Raw genomic sequence first — 23,049 nt, 5'->3', positions numbered from 1 at the left:
AACAGCTCCTATAATTTTTTGTTTCAATTATGTTCTTTTATTATAACCTTTTTTCCTTATTAAATAATTTGATAGTAATTTTGTCATTTGAATACAAATATAACTTAATTTAGGAATGTTTGGGCAAAGAATGAGATAGTGAGCTATAAGGAGTTATAAAATCTCGAGAAATTATGAACTATTGTGCCTGGGACCTACAAACTCCTATGAGTCAAATAAGGGATGGGGTTCCCAAATCTACTTCCTAACTCTTTGAGCTAAATACACTTGTAAAAGCTACCTCATGCTATCCCAACTTGGTTGCATCATTTTTGTTTAAGTTTTTTTTTTTCATTTTTATTCTTATTTTTTATTTGAGCTGTTTTATAAATAAAAAATGTTTCTAATTATTAATTATAACTAAATCTATACTATATATAAATAGGGCAAAAAGGGGTGAATTTTCTTGTTCCTTTTTTGTTCTTGCATTTTTTTAATAACCATTTTGTCCTTATATATAACCCTTCGTTTCAAACGTTTTTAATTTGATAAGACACCCATCAATAAATAAACGTATCTCACGAATCATCATAATATAAGGAGGAGCTTATTGGAAGAGAAATGAGATCCTCTTCAAATATCTTCTACCCTAAGCCTAAAAAATTCTATAAAAAAATATGAAGAAACTTCATTTCCATCCTTCTTTAGGATGTGGTGGTGATCTCCAAAGAGTAATCATCATCGTCTTAATTGTTTTCTATAAGGGGCATCATGCCAGTAAATTCAATCATCTTACATTTTCATGATTAACGGTTAGTTTTTATTTTTTAATGTTTAATTGGTGTTTGCATTTTGGGTTTTTGGACTTTGTAGGGATTTGATTTAGGGATTAAAGGAAAAATATTTTGTTCACTTATTAGAGATTTAAGTGGTAATCCACTACTACTCCAAAATATTTTGATGAATACTACTATTTTTACATGTTTTGATTGATATTTTGCACTTTTTTAAACAGATTTTCACAAGGAACATCGTGTCATTGTATGGGTTCCAATCGCTTGACATTTTCTTGGTTAAACGATTAGTTTTTTCCTTCTTTTTTTACGTTGATTGATTATTTATTTATTTATTTATTTTAAAAAAAAGAATGATGAACTTATGTTTGTTTTTAGATTTTAAGTGGGTAGCACACATTTTCTTTTTCTCTTTCCATGGTTTCATGGATAAGACGATCTCCATGTTTGTTTTATCTTATTTTTATTCTTTAAATTTCTATGTAAATGCAATGAATTTATATGTTTTTATTTTTTTTTTAATTTAATTGCAATGGCTTTATATGCTTTTAAAAATAAAAATCAAGTTTTTTCCAATCATTAAAATTGGCATAATAATTATTAAAAGAAAAATCCATTCATTGTTTTACTTTAATAATTATATTATAAATGAAGTATCTCATTTACATTTTAAATAACCCAATATCAAATTTGTTGGTAAACAAATCTTTAATAATCACAAGATTTGGTTGTTTTAAAAAAATGGTATGATTTTAACATATAAAACCTGCAAAAACTATTTTTACAAAAACAACAAAATCTTTAAACCTTTTATATCCTTATAGTTATTCTTAAAAATTTATCATTTTTAATTATATGTGTGATTTTTAATAACAGGTGTTGTTTGCTTGGTTACTTGTGGAGGAGATTTCTTTAAGCTTCCCCGTGCATTGTTTAGACATATTATATATACAAATTAAACTATAATGTGAATTATAAAATTAGGATTCATTAATTGGAGTAAAAGAAGTTTGCATACCAAGCTGCATATAAACTTAAATAATTATAAAGTGTAACATTTTTAAGGTAAATAATTGTAAAAAAAATGATATTTTTAGTCAATTTTGTAGTCAATAATTTTTTTTTTTGAAAAAATAAATTAACAAGATTAAAATTAAAAAACAATAATATTTTAGTTGTCACGCGACGTGCATTGTGTCACAATCTAATTGAGATAGTAGATTGTAAATCCAATTGTGTAGATAGAGTAGTGACACACATGAGTCTTAACACATCTGGCAAAGACAGAGGGCCAAGAGAAGTGTCATGATGCGACCAAAGAGGACACTGCATCATCCAATACATCAACATAAGTTGGGCAAGCATGTCATGTTGAACATTAAGTAGAAAGACAAGCAACCATGTCATCAGTGTTGTTAGTGACAAGCTTAGTGGGGGCCAGATGGGGCCCCGGGCCATGACCTCGGCAGGTGGGGTTCCATAGCGAGTTGGACGAGTGACTCTAGAATTAGATGCATATTGATAAGATATGCAAGCACGTCGAATTTCAAATCAATCGAAGTTCAGACGGGCACTCTATATTGGTGAGTGATCGTTCATCACATTCCACATGCATGGGTGGCAAAGAGGCAAATGTCTAGAATGCACTATAGGGGGAGGCATGGACAATGTCGGACGTGTGCCAGCATTGTGCCCCTTCCTATGGGCCAGAGGTTGGATGTAGCACCCGGTATGTTGTTTTATTCGACAAGGACTCGAAAGGGTTCAGTCTCGATATGTTCGGATGGATGGGTGTTCGAGAAGTTTCGAGTTGGATAGTTGCCCATGGGTTGGTCGACGATGGTTCTCGATAAACGTGTCCGAGCAGGAGAGAGAAAGTCGATGACACCCTGACACTCGGGCTGACATCCTGAAGCATCAGTGGGAATCGATTGTTTTCAGTTGGTCTGATACTTGTTTGAGTTATCCTGATAAGCAAGCTCGGTAGATGACCATTAAGTCAGTAGAAGCCCGATAGCCACTGAAGTAGGGTCCGAACTCATCCCAGTGAAGTTTCGGAGGATGTAAAAGTATTGGGAACGTGTTGTTGGGAACCGAGATGATGAAGAGATATGCAATGTTGTATTGTGATGACCTTAACCTCTTATATGGGCAAGGTCGAGCCTCAAAACTTGGCCTAGAGGAGAGGCAAGTCAGTGAGAGTCGCACATGAAGGGAAATACACGTATGGACGATGTGTATAGCCGAATGAAGTTCAATTCAGCATGAGTTCAATTCGGTTGAGGATGAAGGAGCCTCACCTAAGGTTCGACGAAGCTTCAAAGAGTCGAGCAAAAAGTGAATTGGGACTTGAGTTTTCCTTAAGGCTTATCATGATCGCATGTGAATCATGATGTCGCAGGTTGGAGAAGTATGATCGTGACACATCGCACGTGATTAATTACTAGTGTAATAAAATGTGAAGAATGTAGAATATAAAAAGTCTTTATCTATTTACTTATAAAAAATACTCTATAATTTATGACTTTACATTTAATTATATTTATTTTAGAGTTTTCAAAAGTTTCGGAATTTTAATAGTTTTGCTACATTACTAACTCTTGCAATTATATAAGGAGTCATCTTCCCTACTTCTTTTTTCAAAAGATTGTCTTCTCTTGATTTGTTTCTCTTCCCCACTCAACTCTATTTTTCTTAAAGTCTATTTTTTGATTTAAAAGGCTCAGAATAAGAGATAAGCATGATTTTTTCTATAAAAAAACGTCTTAGTTGATCTTTTCTTCCTCTCTCAACTCATTTCCCTGATAAATTCCTTTTTTTTTTGTATGGTTGACAAACAAATGCAAAGGATTATTAAAGACTTTCGACACATCTCCAGAGTCTCTAATAGTATTGCACACACTCTTGCCACTCACGCTCGCAACTATTTGTGAAACGAAATTTGGCTTGAGGATCATCCTTGGGTCTCCGAGGCCATCAATATGAATGTTTCCTTTGTTACATGATTTTTATAATTGCTTTGGTTCTTTTTTGTCCCAAAAAAGTTAGCTAAACATGCTATTTTTTTTAGATTCCTTAATGAATTACAGATAAGTATTTTTGTTTAGTAAATTTCAAAGTAAGTTCTTTAATAGTTATATGTATTTCAAGAAATTAACATAGTAAGTTCTTTAGTAACCATATGTATTTATGTCAAATTTTGGACAGGGAAAAACATACATGACCTTCAAGTGACAGCAACTGTAAATTTGTAATTTAGGAAAGAGGAAGCCTGCAAAATAAAGAAAAAGGGGTTTGATACCAAAGTTAGAGATGAGAATTCTATAATGGAGAAGAAGTCAGAAATTTAAATTACCTCATATGAACTCATAAGAATGTATTTATAACGAATTTGACCTAGTGTTTAACTTAACTCTCCTAGGATTAGGATACTAAATTTTTCAAATCACAAACAAGCTAGTTCAAATCTTATCTTATCTTGATTTTTAGCTTTGTTCTATCGAGCCAAAATTTACCTTCAACATTAGCCTTGAAGGAACCTTGTAAAGGAACTATGAGCGGAAGCGGATCGTTCAAAATTTTCAAAATTTTACATAATAGAATTTTATAGAATAAGAGAACAAAATTAATACAACATGCAATTAATAAATTATAGAAGATTTAAAGTAAGGTTTAGAACCCTTACCTTTGAAGAACGAATTTTCAATTGAAATCCCTTGATCTCCAAATGGGCACCACCGTGAAGATAACCTTGGTATTCTCTGGGTGAGAATCCAGGAGAGTATGGGACTTTGACTATTTTGAAAAAGAGAAGATTTTAGAAGGAGGAAGATATTTGAATTTTCACAGAACAGATCTATATATATATATATATTAAATTATATGTTATATCAAATATAACATATAACCTATTGTTTCTATATTGTATCAAATATAATATAACTTATAGTTTCCTTTCTCTCACCAATGACATTTAATGTAAATCATATTTACATTAAATTTAATAATATGATTCTAAATCAAATAATTAATATTTTAATCATATTCATGTTGGGGTTGATGCCCTAAATTGATAGGATGTGAAAACATGCAACGGAAGCAATCAAAATCAATAACCACTCTAATTACATTTAATTTGAGTTCTAAAAGCATGCAAAACCATATTTCACAGAAGAGGGTTTCAAAACAACCATACCTTTGAAAAACTCCTCCAATCCAAGCTGCTCTTTACGAAATTTCAGCTCCAAATCTACAGTGAACTACCAAGAGATCTTCTCTACTATTCTCAGCCTTGAATTTGACTGGTGGAACTCAAGATTAAAGTGAATTGTGAAGGGATTTTATAAGAGTTTCAGGGAGAAGAAGAACACTACTACAAAAAACATTTTCCAGCAGCACCATCTTCTCCAATCAGCAAAAATTGAAGAGTTTTAACATCCTTCTTCATGTAGGTCAAGAAGATTTTAGTCAATGCCACCTCCAATTCAAATTACAAGCGAGCTAGGTGTAAGAGCTAAGCGGAATCCACCTCCTACTTCATAAAAATGTGGATAAATTCACTACCTCTTGAATTTCCATTTTTTTATCTTTAATTTTAATTAATTCAATATCAACTAAAATAAAAAAAAACAATAATTCAATTTCTAAAATTGAATAAAATGAAAATTGATATTAATTAAACAAATTTAATTAATTAAATAATAATTTAATATCAAATATTAAATTAATTAAGCACCTAATTTTAAACATAAATCATATTCATGTAGTTAATATTTAAATCAATACTCAAATATTATAAATTCTCCAATTTTGTTTAATTTCTATAAATTAAATGTTAATTATACCGAATATAATTGTTCAAACCCTAATTGCAATTTGAACATTTCAAATTGAAAACCCTAAATTCAATTTGAACATTTCAAATTGAAAATTCAATTTGAAGTAATTTCAATTTCACTTAATTTACTAATCTAAGGTGTTCATGTTTTACAAGCTAGTAGAGGGACCTTATGGACCTACAAATCATGAGCTCCAACGATTTTAGATTAATTGGCTAAAACACTTTAGACCGAATTAATCAATATTCTCCTCACTGTAGATATATTTGTGTCCACTTTATTTAACCATAATCAGTAAGTCGATCCTTCACAGATTGTGCGTAATCACGGCTGGGTCAAAATGTTGTTTTACTCCCAAAATTACATCTTGCACCTTAAGTTCTATTGATCCTCTAATAAACAATTGGTTTGTGACCAATCATTAAACTGGATCCCTCTCGGACCAATGAGAGGGTGGGGCCCTTTGTTCAAGACCTGAATTCAGCACTTAAAAGAACAACCTTTATCCTATCCTTAAATCAGGTAAGCGTGAATTCCATCTTGCACCGTATGTCCCCAACTATCTACCTAGTCTTACCCCTAAAATGGGAGGCTTATTGAGCCAGCGTTGTTGAGCCAACCCTCACCTATGCAAATTTAAGGATAATCCTGAATAAATAGGAATTCATAGTTAGCTCAGGATTAGGATCGAGTTACCTAGGTCATTTATGTTTAATAGTCAGTCTTAAATAAAAAACAACGTTATAAAGTAAGAGTGACTTATTTCTTGGTCCGACCTTACACAAACTTATTGCATAGGACACCTCCACTCCTCATATCAATACATGAACGAATTAGGATCACTTCGTTTGTAGCACCTTACAACAAATTGTAATAACTATAGAGTGGGTCGCATCCGATAATGTTACCAGAATAAGGCACCCAACCTTATTCGTATACTATTGACCGTTTTGGCTATTCACTCAAACTTGATCCATCTTTATGTCTCCACATAAAGTTCAAGTATTCATATAATAGTCATGGATCTTAGTTTATTGGATTTAGTCTTTACAATTGTAATTCAACTTTATCGAATAAATGTTGAATAAAACCTTTATTAATAATCGAAAATGTTTTAACTTTACAAACTACGAGTTTTAAGACATACAACCCAACAAACGTCCACTTGGACTAAAACTTCAGTGAATATACAATGTTGAGTTTATTGAGAGAACAAAGAGAATAAATACAATAAACAAGGGCATCAGATACCCATTATTTCTCCTATTTGCCCTAGTTCTAAGTATCTCGTAGTCCTAGTCCTACTAGGTGACCCTCGAACACTTTAGTCTAGAGGGCCTTTGTAAAAGGATCAGCCAAGTTGTCTTGTGAGGCTATCTGCGTGACGATCACGTCTCTTCTATGTACAATCCTTCTGATGAGATGGTACTTTCGCTCGATGTGCTTTCCACGCTTATGGCTTCTAGGTTCCTTTGAGTTTGCAACCATTCCACTGTTATCACAATATAGGGTGATTGGCAGGTGCATATTTGGAACTACTTCCAAATCAGTCAGGAACTTTCTGAGCTATACTGTTTCTTTTGTTGTTTCACTTGCAGTTACATACTCAGCTTCCATTATGGAGTCAACAATACAAATTTGTTTGATGCTTCTTCACCTACTACTCCTCCATTTAGAGTTAATACTAACCCCATAGTTGATTTCCTTGAATCAATACGGTCTGAAGTCAGAATCAGTGTATCCTGTAAGGATCAAATCCTTAGTTCCATACACGAGCACATAATCCCTTGTTCTCCGAAGATAGTTAAGTATGTTTTTAACGACAATCCAATGATCATATCCTGGATTAGACTGAAATTTGCTGACAATTTCAACTGCATAGTATATGTCGGGACGAGTACACAACATGGCATGCATTAAACTCCCTACTGCTGATGCATATGGAATTCATTTCATAACCTCAACCTCTTGAGGTGTCTTAGGACTTTGTTCCTTAGATCAGCCAACATTTATTTCTTGGACTTTTGCATTTTATATCTAGACAACATCTTGTCTATATAAGATGCCTGAGATAATGCTAAAGTTCTGTTCTTGTGGTTCCGAACTATTGGGATCCCAAGAACATATTGTGCTTCTCCCAAATATTTCATTTGGAATTTCGTAGCAAGCCATCTTTTGACGTCAGCTAGAAATTCTTCTTCGTTTTCTATAAGTAGAATATCATCAACATACAGAACCAGAAAAACAACAGTTTTGTTGATAATTTTCTTGTAAACACAAAGCTCGTTAACATTTTGTTCAAAGCCATAAGATTTGATCTTAGTTTCAAATCTCATATTCCAGGATCGAGACGCTTGTTTTAATCCATAAATTGATCTATTAAGCTTGCAAACTTTTTGCTCTTGGTCCTATTCTATAAACCCTTCTTGTTAAGACATATAGATACTTTCTTCAAGATAGGCATTTAAGAAGACTGTCTTGACATCCATTTGCCAGATTTCATAATCATACAATGCAACTATGGACAAGAGTATTCTAATGGACTTTATCATGGTAACTAGAGAGAATGTTTCTTCATAGTCTACCCCCTCTCTTTGGGTAAACCCTTTTGCCACAAGCCTAGCCTTGTAGGTCTGACCTTACCAATTTGGTCTCGTTATCTCTTGTAGATCCAATTGCAACCAATGGGTTTTACCCATTCTGGTTGATTTACAAGATCCCAGACTGAATTGAAGTTCATAGACTCCATTTCAAGGTCTATGACTTTAATCCACTGGTCCTTATCCACATCTTCCATTGCTTGTTTAAAAGTCAATGGATCTTCTAAGCCATCATCTGATGACTTGAGTTTTAGTTAAACCCATGTACCGGTCAAGCTGTTGCACAACCCTCCCATAACATCGAGGCACTCTCAATTTTTGAAAAGGAGGTGAAGTATCAGTTTCATCAACAACTCTTGTTAGTGGACTTGCTCGATCAACAACTCTTATTGATGCATTTGTCGTTTCTCTGGTCATTTCATCAATTACTAGCCTACTATGAGGTTGATAATTTTTAATGTGGTCTTCCTCTAGGAAAGTTGCATTTATCGATACAAATATCTTATCTTTCTAAGGATCATAAAAGAAACCACCTTTTGTCTTTTTAGGTAACCTACAAATAGGCATACCTTTTAACGACATTCCTACTTCTTAAGATTTTGCACCAATACATGTGTTGGGCATCCTCAAATCCTGAAGTGATGTAAACTACCTTTACGTCCTCTCCATTACTCGTAAGGTGTTTTTGAAACACTTTTCGAGGAAACTGATGCAAAATTTTATTAAGTGGAAATATGGATGATATGCGTTAATGGGATTGCATTGTGTACTCAAATTTCCCCAGTGGAATTCAAGTGTGAATTTCCCTGAGTTTCCTGGTAAGTCCAGGGTTGAACACTGGGACTTGTGAAAATAGTTTACGTTGATAATTTTTTATGAAAACTTTGCGGTAACCGGGAAAATAAATAAAGTGTTTGGTTGTTGATTGCGTTGATAAAAATAAATAAAATGCAGCAGAGTTTGAAAAGAGTTGGTAAACGGGAAATGCGATGAATATGCGATGAACGGGTTGAGAAAGGTTTCGGCTAACACTCCCTAAAATGCGTTCATACTTGTGATCATGCAACATGCATACAACAGTAAACCACCTCTCGGTGCGAATACCACGACTTCTAAGGCTAGAACGCATGTGATAAATATGTGATAAGTCTACAGGGTTTACACATAAACTTCTATTCCTATTCATGCGATGACAAGATGACATCCACACAAATATGCGACCACATAATATCATTCCTATTCCTAGGATGCATGTGATGCAAGTTGACAAACAGAGATTATCTCTAAGTCCCTATCTCTTGTTTATGCAAGCCTAATCTTACTCTTTCGAGTCCAGATTCTAATCTAGCTCTCTCGAGACATTAGGTTCTTTCTTTAGACTCTCTCTCGAGTAACTCTAAAAGGTATTTTGCACAGCATAAAACAAGACAATCGCAAGTAATGAACTTCCTAGGTCATGTTAGCTTAGTTCTTCTCAACCCATTCAACTAGTTTAGCTACTCATGCGTATTAAGAGAGTGAGCAGATGTAGAAATAGAACTTCCATTGAATAAATATGAAGATGAAATACAAGTAACAATGCAAGTAAAGTAAAGAGCCTGGTAGCAATTTCTTGCTACCAGACGTTTACACTATTTCTACTCGTGCATTAAAGATATTCTCGCTCTCGGGAGAGTCGGCCCACTCTCTGCCCTTAAGCCCCAAGGTTCTCTCTCAAGTTGCCCTGGGCGATCTCTGGTGCCACCACTTTTCTCTTTCTTCGCCTTAAAAATGGAAGAAAACTATGAACAAAATGTGCGATGAACTTGTTAACTGATCAATCGATTAACCGAATGCACTTGGTATTTATAGAGCATCCATGTTGAAAGGCGGCTTCTCTCTCCTGGTTGTACAGATGGGATAGCTTTAATTCTTGACTGATGTGCCGGATGATTATCACCGATAAAGCTGAATGTACTTTGTGATCATTATCGGCTGTCAACTTAATTTGGATCCGACTGTCATCAGCTTTTTGTCCCATTACTCTTAATTGGCCTTTCACCCAGATGTGCCCACCATGTTGTGCTGACCAAGTTGCGGCGATCCTTCTTGGACAAATGTTTGCGAGCACGATCAATGTAAAGTCTTGCAGTGAAGTTGCCTCGACCGGTGATTTCCTATGATCGCAATCTTGCATTGCGTTAACGTATATTCTGCACAAAAACACAAAAATCAATTGTTCTAATGCACTGAACGCATGGGACCGCAATATTACAGAATTTATGCTTAATGGACGCAATTTAACATATTTTATCAACGCAATCCAACATTGTTTAATAACTTAGCTCTATGATAACGTGCATTTCTGCTCGTTATCAAGAACCATGTTCAAAATATACATCGTAGTCTTAACTACATGTCCCCAAAAAGAACTTGGCAACTTAGCATAACTTATCATAGAACGAACCATGTCTAACAAGGTCCTATTTCTCCTTTCTGCCACACCATTTTTTTGTGGTGTGCCAGGTGCTGTGAATTGAGATTGGATTCTGTATTTTATCAAATAGTCCTAGAATTTTAAGTCCATATACTCATCATATCGATCTGATCGAAGTGTTCAAAGTTTTTTACCTAATTGGTTCTCAACCTCAGCCTTATATTCCTTAAACTTTTGAAGTGTTTCGGACTTATGATCATTAGGTAAATATGACCATACCTTAAATAATCATCAACGAAGCTGGTGAAATATTCATACCCTCCTCTAGCTTTAACATTCATCGGACCACAAATGTCTGAATGTACCAGCTCCAAGGGTTCTTTGGCTCTAAGACCTTTTCTAGAAAAAGATCTTTTAGTCATTTTACCCTTAAGACAAGATTCACATGGCGGTAATGAACTGTCTTCTAATTGAGTTAGATGACCATTCTTAACCAATCTCTCAATCCTGTTGAGATTTATGTGACCAAGTCTCAAGTGCCAAAAATAGGAATTTGGAAAAACTTTCCTTTTCTTATTTTGAGTCTCAGTTGTTTTAAACATCTCTATGTTCAAAACGAGTTTTACCTCAGTCGGTTTTAACATGTACAAGTTATTTTCTAGTTTTGCAGAATAAATTTTGATATCTTTTGATCTAATGAACACTACATTATTTTCAAAAGAAACTTTGTAATTTTGTTCTAGTAAACATGAGATAGATATTAAATTCCTTTTCATAGAAGGAATGTAATAAACATTTTTAAGTAAAATTTATTTATCTCCTATAAATAATTTCATATCTCCCACTACTTTAGCTGAAACAACCTCACCAGTCCCTACTTTAAAGGTTGTTTCGCCTTCTGTTAATTGTCTGCATGAACTTGTTTCCTGAGAGAAAGTACAAATATGATTAGCAACATCTGAATCTATTATCCAAGTCTTTTTATCGTATTCCACTAAGCATGTTTCAATGACAAGTAAATCGTATTTACTCTGTTGTTCAATTTTCGCAATCTCATCTATATAGTTCAAAACTTTAGATGAGATGGGAGATAAAGAACATTCTTCTATTAAAACTTGTTTTGAATCATCATTTGCTAGTAATTTGCATGTTGAATTGTTATTCCCATTAACTAAAGCGGAAGCAAGTATTATAGAAGAATTTGACATGCTAAAATTTTAAACAAAATCTTATTAGTAAATTGCAACTAAATCCAAATCAAATTTTTAGTAAAAATTAATAATGTATCCATAATCATTATTTGTTTGCAATGATACTATAGTGAGTTAGAATAAGTGTTACCGAGGGGTAGTCAAATACTTCTTCACTAAAACAAGATTTTTTTTGACTAAATACTATCTTCAGAATAACTCTTATTCCTATAGTCATTTAGTTACCGTTTTCGGTCATAAATTATTAACACTTAGTAATTCTATAAGTGTAATCCTCTATTTTCAGACTTTAGAGGTCGGCCCCAATGATGTTACCGAATTAGAAAGTCAAAGTTGGGAATGGATCAAAGAAATCCTATCCATTTTTTGAGTTTGAGTTGTTATGAATCCTATGTTACAACCCCCTGAGGGGACAACCGTCTTTAAACGACTAGCAAGGGTCGCCTAAAGCTAACCAGTAGGCGCAACATAGGAATCTCACGGTCCAAACCAATGGAAGAGACCGCAAGATACGTTGACATTTCTTTCACCCACTTACTATGAACTACTTCCCCCATTCACCTTGATCTTGATCCATACAAACACTTTCCGAATGGAGGTCACTCCGAGGGTGAGACGAAGCGTCGTATGAATCTCACGGTGTGAACTTTCTAGGAACGTGAGAGTTGAAATCAATATATCACATATTTGATTTTACAATGAAAAATTTCCTCTTATTCACCTTGATATTGACTCATGCAAACACTTTTTGAATGGAGGTCACTCCTAGGGTGACACGAAGTGTCGCATGAATCTCACGGTGTGAATTCTTTAGGGACGTGAGAATTAAAATCAAAACATCGTATATTTGGTTTTACTGTGAACAACTTTCCCTATTACCCTTGATCTTGATTCATGCAAACACTATCCAAATGGAGGCCACTCCCAAGGTGACACAAAATGAAGCATGAATCTCGATGTGAACTCTTAAGGGAGAGCTAAAAGCAATATATCATATATGTTATTAATCTCCCACTGAAGTGTTTTAACAACATATCATATATGTTATTAAATTCCCACGAAAGTGTTCTAACAATATATCATTAACTCCCACTGAAGCGTTCTACCGATTATATGGGTATATTTATACTCAGGTTTATTTTGGCTAATTAAACAACCCTAAATCTATGTGGTTTATCAAAGTATAATGCTTATAAATGGATTTTAACCTACGATGTCTAGATTATAAACCGTTTTATTACCTCACACCGCTCATGTACGCTTATAAAACCGGTTAACAAAGCTCAATTATTTGGCCATAATCCCCAGGTAGGAGGTGTTCCGTAGACCATCAACTTAAAAACCTCTAGCCTTAGACAGGATTATATACCAGTTGAGTTTGTAACTGTGTTTTATAAGATAACGACCTTAATTATTAAGACAAGTGTTTAACCTATGTGCAACTTATCTTCTTTATGGATTTTAATGTCTAATTTAATTTTATAACAACTTATAAAAATAGACATGCTTTGCCTCCATAACTTTCAGAAAAGGCATTCAACATTTAATATAACACTTATATTAAACAAATGAAACCCTGAACATGCATACTATATATTATAACTTTTATAACATATATCAAATGCATGTAACATGCTTCCTATGGTGGGATTTTAAATCTATATGGCATACAATATGGACAAACATGTTTTCATTTAAATATAACATACATCACATGCATAAATATTTAAACAACACTGATATGGTTCAACTTTGGCATCCTAAGCAAGCAATAATAATTAAATTATTACAAAAGAGGTACAAAAACAACTTCAATTCTGATCTGGACCGCACAAACCGACCAAATCGGACATGAATTGCCCAAACCGGACCTCAAGAGCTTCAAAAGATGTTGAACCGGACCAAACCAGGTTGAACTAGACCAGAAGAAGCCAGACCAATTGAACTGATTACCTCCCATGTAAACCGGCTCACGGATGCACGTTGTTCTTGATTGGGATGAATAGCGTCATGACGTTGCATCCTAGAATTGCAACACTATTCATCATTATACCCGAAGCATTGCAATGCTTGATGAACAGCGTAGCGATGCTAACGGGCAGAAGCTTCAATCCAGAAATCTGCAGCTCGACCACGTTTGCTTCTCACTTCGATTACAACCTAATTTCAACTTTATTGACTTCAAATAAATTATAGACTCTAGATCACACATATAAGATCATCAAACAAGAGCCAATAAAAAATTTAACTTGGGAATAAAAAAGAAATCTAATGCCAAAGTTGATTAAAACACCATATCAGTCCTCAAACATGCAATCATAGAAATTCACCCACCAAACTCAAATTAACATTAACTGAGTGCTTAAATCATGCTCTGATACCAATTGATAGGATGTAGAGACATGCAAGGGAAGCAATCAGAATCAATAAATACTCTAATTATATTTGATTTGAGTTTTAATAGTATGAAAACCATATTTCACATAAAGAGGGTTTCAAAACCAACTTACCTTTGAAGAACTCCTCCAATCCAAGTTGCTCTCCACGAAATTTCAACTTCAAATCTACAATGAACCACCAAGAGATCTTATCTACTATTCTCAGCCTTGAATTTGACTGGCGGAACTCAAGATTAAAGTGAATTGTGAAGGGATTTTGTAAGGGTTTCAGGTGAGAAGAAGAACACTACTACAGAAAACCTTTTCCAGCAACACCATCTTCTCCAATCAGTAAAAATTGAAGAGTTTTATCATCCTTCTTCATGCAAGTCAAGAAGATTTCAGTCAATGCCACCTCCATTTCAAATTATAAGTGGGCTAGTAGTAATAGTTAAGAGGAATCCACCTCATACTTCATAAAAATGTGGATAAATCCACTACCTCTTTAATTTTCATTTTTTTAATCTTTAATTAATTAATTCAAAATTAACTAAAAAAAACAATAATTCAATTTTTGAAATTGAATTAAAATAAAAATTAATCTGATATTAATTAAATAAATTTAATTAATTAAATAATAATTTAATATCAAATATTAAATTAATCAAACACCTAATTTTAAACATAATCATATTCATGTATTTAATATTTAAATATTATAAACTCTCCAATTTTGTTTAATTTCTTATAATTAAACGTTAATTTATATCGAATATAATTGTTCAAACTCTAATTTGCAATTTGAACATTTCAAATTGAAAACCCTAAATTCAATTTGAACACATCAAATTGAAATCATTTCAACTTCATTTAGTTTACTAATCCAAGGTGTTCATATTTTACGAGCTAGTAGAGGGACCTTATGGACCTATAGATCGTGAGCTCCAACGATTTGAGATTAATTGGTTTAAAACTCTTTAGACCGAATTAATCAATATTCGTTAACTACCGAGTCACATCACTATAGATATATTTGTGTTCACTTGATTTAACCATAATCAGTAAGTCGACCCTTCACAGGTTGTTCGTAATCACGGCTGGGCCAAAATATTGTTTTACCCTCGAAATTACATCTTGCTCCTTAAGTTCCACCGATCCTCTAATGAACAAATTGGTTTATGATCCAATCATTAAACTGGATCCCTCTCGGGCCAATGAGAGGGTGGGGCCCATTGTTCAAGACTTGGATTCAGCACTTAAGAGAACAACCTTTCTCTTATCCTTAAATCGGGTAGGTGTGAAATCCTTCTTGCACCCTATGTCCCCAGCTATCTACCCAGTCTTACCCTTGAAATGGGAGACTTATTGAGCCGACGTTATTGACCCAACCCTTACCGATGGAAATCTAATGATAATCCCGAATAAACAAAAGTTCACAGTTAGCTCAAGATTAAGATCGAGTTACCTAGGTCATCTGTGCGAAATAGTCAGTCTTAAATAGAAAACATCATTATCAAGTAAGAGTGACTTAATTCTTGGTCCAATCTTATGCAAACTCATTACATAGGACACCCACATTCCTCATGTCAATACATGAACGAATCAAGATCACTTCATTTGTAGCACTTTACAACATATTGTAATAACTACAGAGTGAGCCGCATCCGATAGTGTTACTAGAATAAGACACCTAACCTTATTCGTATACTATAGACCATTTTGGCTATTTACTCGAACTTGATCCATCTTTATATCTCCACATAAAGTTCAAGTATTCATATAATAGTCATGGATCTTAGGTTATTGGATTTAGTCTTTACAATTGTAATTCAACTTTATCGAATAAATGTTGAATAACACCTTTATTAATACTAGAAAATGTTTAACTTTACAAACTGTGAGTTTTAGGACATACAACCCAACATAAATCTCATAGGATCCTATAGTTTGTATTTTTTATGTACAAAACATATGTAATAAAATATTTGATGTTTTATTTCAAAATTAATTGTATTAACCACAAACCAATAAACTAACATTCAGGGTTATCTTGTAGCTTAAACATGTATGTAGAGACATACGGGTGGATCATGTTTTAAGTGATAACCTAAATGGTCTATAGTAGATGGATAAGGCTGGATACTTTATCCTGGTGATACTACCAGTATGACCCACTTTGTAGGTGTTATAATTGTTGTAAAGTGCTACAAATGATTTAATCCTGATCATTTATGTAGAGACATGTGAGCAGGTATATTCTATACAAAGGAGTTTGTATAAGACCGGACCACGAAATGTTTAGTTTCATTATATAATGCCATTCATAATAGAGACTTACACTTCACCAGGATGATCATAGATAACATGACCTGAATCCTGAGTGAGTTATGAACTCCTGCCTATGAAGGCGGTCATTTGATTTGTATGGGTGAGAGTGGCCAGTTCATCGACTCAACAAGTCTACCATTCAAGAATTCGTTTGATTTGGGAGCTGGAAACATAGCTACACAAGAAGGAATTCACTCTTTTCCCATTGGGAGCAATTTATCTACTTACCCCAACATTGAATTTTCCCACTTTCTAATCTTTAATCCAATTTTTTTCTAAAATAAAATTTGATTTAAATAAACTTAATTAAAATTGATTCTTCAAATTCAATTTTTAAATTAAGTTTTATCATTTTGATTTTTTTTAAAAAAATCTAAAATTTCAATTAATCAAATTGTCAATTTTGAACAGAAATTTCAAAATTGAATTTCATTAAATTGGATAATTAATTAAACTAATTTAATTAATTTAATTTAATATCAAATATCAAATATTATATTTCACCTCATCAAATATTTAAATCATTATTTAAATATTTTTGAGCTCTCAAATTTCGTTTAATTTCAACAAAATTAAACATTTTAATTGTATCAAATACAATTAAATAAACCCTAATTGAATTTGAACATTTCAAATTCAAAACCCTAATTTCGAATTTTAACATATAATAATATGATAGGTAATTTATTACATTTTGAATGTGGATTTTGCAAAATAGATGTTTTTCAATTTTTGGCATTAGATTTACCAAATTATGTTGATTTGATCAATGTAAGAGTCGATTGTTTTGGACATTTAATTTTATAAATTGAGTCTATAAAGTCCGCATCGATCGAGGCAAGGAGTTGTTGTCGAAGAGGACCAAAAACTAGAGGAAAAACTGCAAAAAACGATAGACTGAAGCAGTTCTTCTGCCGCAACGCTCCTACCTAATGCAGCTGCGTTGTGCCGCAACGTAGCACTGCGCTATGATTCAAAGGAAGCAGCCCCGCGATGCTCCGACAGCCGAAGATGTGTTGCTGCCACGCGTGCATGCATGAAGATCGTGAAGAGAGGCAATTTTGTATTATTTAAATTATTGTAATTTTTTTATTAATTAAATTAATATAATTTGATTATATTGATTTAATTAATTTTATTAGGATGCCAAAAATCGTATTGCTGTTTAGTTTAATATATGCATTATGATGTGTGCTTAAATTAGAATTAATTATATCTTACATAAAGTATACCATATAGTTTAAATCACATCATAGGTTAAGCATGTCAAACATTATATTGAAATAAAAGTGTTATATTATATGATAACATGTTTTATTTTTCATTAATATTAATATAAGAGTTATATTAATGAATGAAAATGCATAATCATGCATCATATTTAAATATAAATGTTATATTTAAAGTTTAGATTAATTCTTAAAATATGTATATACATGACTTTACTATATAGTTTGCATGTTTATAATATAAGAGTTATATTATATAATTTTAATATATGATTAAAAAGTATTTATTATATAGTATTCACTGATATTAATATAAGAGTTGTATTAATTAAATAAAAAACATGATGCATGTAATATGACATCAATTAATAAAAAATATTATCGTTATATTAATAATATCATTAGATGCATGTTATAAGATTTTTTTTCCATTAATTTAGATATAAGTGTTATATAAAATATTTAATGTTTAGAACCTTTAATAAAATTGCATGCTGACATAAAGTTTTAATTAAAATTTTTTTAAAGGTTTAAAATTTGGTTAAATAAACTTTATGTTACAATTTTCTAATATGACTAGAAATAAAAAAATTATATTTATATTTTATTTTAATTAGGATTAAAATGAAAAAATAAAAAATTAATAATAAAATATTGTCTATAAGGAAACCCTGCCTAGGAAGGTTCTAGCTAGGATTGAGGTATTTAAGTTGACCGTAAGGGAACTCCACTACTTGGGAACCGACTTGGGGGTTGAATTAGTCAATATTTTATTAAGCATGCAATAATGTATTTTTTTAATTAAAATCTTTAATAAATTGAAATATTATAGTATAACTATCCAATATAAGTGTTATATTGGGAAAATAAATTCATTTAGATAAATATATTAGCCTAATTTACCTAAATTTTGAACCATCTTTAAAATACTTAGAGGAAGAAAAAGATGTATATGATATGTCATTTTTCTTCTACACTCTCCGGATAAATTCAAACCATGAGATGCATGCTCGACCTCGTGTCATTCTAGGCATGACCTCCCTTCAAAAGATGTTCGCATAGATCAATATCAAGGTGAATGTAGAAAGTATTTATAGTAAGTGGGAGAAGGACATGTGTCAACATATCCTACGGTCTCCTTCATTGGTGGACACATGAGACTTCAATGCTCAGCCTCGTGTCACCCTGGGCGCGGCCAACCTTCGGAAGTGTTTGCATGGTGTCAATATTAGGGTAAACTCCAGGAATAGATAGCGTCACTATAGTTTTTGCATCATTATTGTCCTTCCCTTTTGTAGGTTTATTGGGGCAGAACTAGAGGATCTAAAATGAAGGGTCACACTTACAGGAAATGAATAAGTAATTTAATGGGTTTTTGACCAAATAAATGGTAACTAATCATTATAAGAATAAGAGTTATTCTAGTGTAATGATTGGTTGAGATTGTCTCAATCTCGTGGGATCACCCTTCGGTGGCACTTGTTATAAATCATTTTAGTATCATAGCATTAGAAATATTAAATTGATATGAATATGATTCATATTATATCTATAAGATTCATTTCTAATTTCAATGCTGAACTTGAATGGATAATTGATTGCATATAGTCAAATAACATAGATTATGTATTTCAATATTATGTCTGCTTCTCTCACGTCTTTAATTTTTGTGTCACAAAAATAAATCAAAATTGATAAATATACTACTTGGAAAATAATGTCAACACTATATAATAGTGTTATAAATTTGTCTTTGAATTGAGAAATATTCCCAATATTCTGTTGTCAATTCATGATTTGTTCATGTATAATGTGATTGATGAATCATAATTGTTAGAGAACTTATATTTATCTTCTAAATAGACATACTAGATGTCAAACTTAGAGGATAAAGAATCAGGCAATAATATAAGATGTTGAAGTCAATATAAGTTGAAATTTTGATATTTATCTAAATACTCTCAAAAGTTGAATATTGTAATAGTTCAAGAAAATATGACTTCTGTGACTAAAGCTAATAAGGAAAATATTTCAAATTAGCTCCGGAAGTCGCACTATGAGGAATTTTTTAGAAATACCTCAAAAAGAAAGAAAATAAGAATATAGATAAATTTGATTTACTAAGTTCTTGGTGGAGAAAAAAGATTTGCACCTAGATAGATAATGTGGTTTCACTATCTGAGTTTTCTTCAGTACAATTTGTCACACCCCCTCCTAGATTACCCTCTTAACTTGTAAGGGGATATGACAGCAATAGTTACTGACCTACTCGCCAGCACTTACTGCTTGACTTAACTACAAACTTGCTTAAAGCCCTGTTATGCAATTATGACTTAGTGGCACAATAATCTATAACTTGAACCAACAAAAGAAACTTACTTATAACCTCAGAAGTGACAAACAAAACATACATCCAACAAACACACAAAACAGATACAAAGGTCCCAAAAACTAATTCACTAGTCCCTGACTCCTCTCACAAACATGTGTACATTAATTACAAGCTTTAACCTAAGCTTCCTCCTTCCTAGTCGAGTCTTGAGTGGCAAGCAACAACGGGTTCAACCTTGGAGAATCTGACCTGGGAAAAAAAAACATTGGAAAACGGTGAGCTGGTTTCCCAGTAAGTGACTTATAGAAAAATAGTTCATCTCATGCCTTTCATACACATATTAAACATGTAAACATGCTAAAATTAGTCTCAAGCAACTTTCGTAGAAACATACATTAAACATAACATCATAATTCGTGCATATTATCAAACCTTAGTTGAGAACGAGTATTTGTAGCTCAAGCTCCCAACGTCCATTCATGGCCATGAGACCCATACTTCGGGCTCATTATAATGAACTATGGCTAGGAGACCCATACTTTGGCCTCTCATACTGAACTACCTATGTGCATGTGGAGTATACTAAGTACCGTCAACACCATAGGTACTTCCTCGAATACCTTCTATACCTTTGGCATCCAACTTACTAGAATCGTACCATTCGTAGAAAACATGTGTAAATAAAGTTTTAGACATAGCATTTACCTAGCTTTCACCATAAGAGTATTGTCACATTTCAACACGCATGCTTCACGAAATATAAATATTTAGCTTTTACAATAATTTAACATTCAGTCTTGACATGCGCTAGAACTAGTAGAACTTATTTAAATAGCTTGAAACATCATACTTAAGAAATTCTATGAAATCTTTAAAATAATAGGTATAAACTTTAGTTGCTTGGAAAACACATAAACCTTAGCGTGAAATTCATTTGGAACACATGAACTTTTATATATAAAGTTTTGAAGACATTTAGTCACTCACAGATCTTTAAGCTTGTTTTCTTAGGTTTGGTAGACTTTCCCAATGGACGTTGCTCCTACACATAAGAATAAAAATTTAGCTACTACCTTGGTCTCCCTTTTGAGACTACTCTTTTTAAACCAAGCTCACATTTATTCATTTCACTTTCAATTCTCCGTAACTTACCTTAGGGCTTCGGGTACTTAGTCGAATTTAAAAGGACTTAAACTTCAGCTGGTTGCCTCCTTTCTAATGCCCACAGCCAATACTTAGTAGGATTTTTGGGGTGTCAAACTCACATTTAGCAAGTAATTGCTTGTTCGTCCAATAAATTCTAGATTCAGCTTCTAATGTCAATAACTCAAAAATCAGAACTCATCTTAAGAAAATTCCTTTTTCAAACATGCTTAGAACTGTGTTACCAACGTTACCTCAAATATTTTGCATAAAAATCCTTGTGGTTTGATATGAGGATTTAAATCTTCCTCAATGGCCCTAGGTTTAAATTCCAAAATATGTAATTCAAACCCCGGATCTTATCTTGTAAAAGTTCCTTCTACAAACATACTTAAAATAGTGATAACAATATTACCTTAAATTTTCAGCTTGAAATTTCATATGGTTCGGCCTAGATCTAAAATTCTTCGTCAAAGGCCTGGAAATGCCTGAAAACGAAACCCTTCACCACTTCCTTCCTTCTCCAGCCTTCTTCCAGCGAGACTTCCTTCTAGTAGCTCGGCTTCAGAAACTAGACTCACAGAGATTTTCAACAGTACCAAGATCACTTGATTTACCTAAAGGAATCATCCAAATCGAGCTCTTGAAGTTCATTTTCTTTTTATACCACTGCCCAACCTTTTGCATGAAATCTCCTTAAGCCACTTCACCCACTAGTGGAGATTAAGGACCCATATTAAGCCATATGTTTGGATTAAAAAAACAAGTTTAAAGTCGAATGCTTCGAGCAAAACTCGATACTCGATGGAAAACTCGATGGTAATTTGGTAATTACTCGATATAAAATTTAATGGAATTATGGAGAATACTGGAAGGAAAAACTCGATGCTCGATGCACGATCCTTCCTCGATCGCACATACTCGATGCACAATTTTTTCTCGATCACACATACTCGATGCTCGATGGCATTTATTCGATGCTTGTCTTGTGCTTACTCGATGCTTAGCCACCATTTTTCACGACCAACACTTAGTCAAAATTTCTTTTTGCAAGGCTATTTTAATAAGTACCCAAGAGCCAAGTTTCCCATACTTTCTTCAAAACTTATCCTTTACCCATTTCCCACAATTCAAATCAAACTTAAATATTTAACCCCTTTACTTTAATAAACTCAACAATAAACATATTTAAAAAGGGAAAGTAAGGTTTGGGTTTTACACAATTGAATTGTATTTCTTGAAAAATACTTAATTGTGTAGAATAACTTCTACAAATTTGGCACTAGGAGGCTCATCTTACATTAAGTCATGGGATTCATTAAGATGCCATTACTTAATTATGTTGAAAATGATGTTTTTATCGCCAAGTGAAAATTTTAATTTCCCCTAACTTTATTGCTAATTAATTCATAGTATATGAATGTTTTTAGTAATAAAGTAAGTTTTGAAAATTTGTTTGAAAATATATTCAACATTAAATAAATACAATTTTATGTATGTTGAAATAACATATTTGAATAATATTGAGATATTTAGGATTAAAGAATCCTGAAAGAAAGACAAACACTTTTCTTTAGAGATATTCAGGATTAAAGAATCCTTGAAACTTGAAAGATACTTGTTTTTGGCAAATAAAATTGACTATCATCAATTTAATGACTATTACATGTAATTCTCTAAAGGTTAGAGATAAACTACTTTATTTGTTAAAATATCTTACCTTTAACACAAGATAGTCATTGGACCTTATTGGAAAAGTCTATGTGACCAAAGTGTTAGGATTTATGTCCTAAATCTTATT

Source organism: Benincasa hispida, chromosome 6 (assembly GCF_009727055.1).
Source record: "Benincasa hispida cultivar B227 chromosome 6, ASM972705v1, whole genome shotgun sequence".
NCBI lineage: Eukaryota > Viridiplantae > Streptophyta > Magnoliopsida > Cucurbitales > Cucurbitaceae > Benincasa > Benincasa hispida.
Note: the sequence above shows the minus strand (reverse complement) of the source record.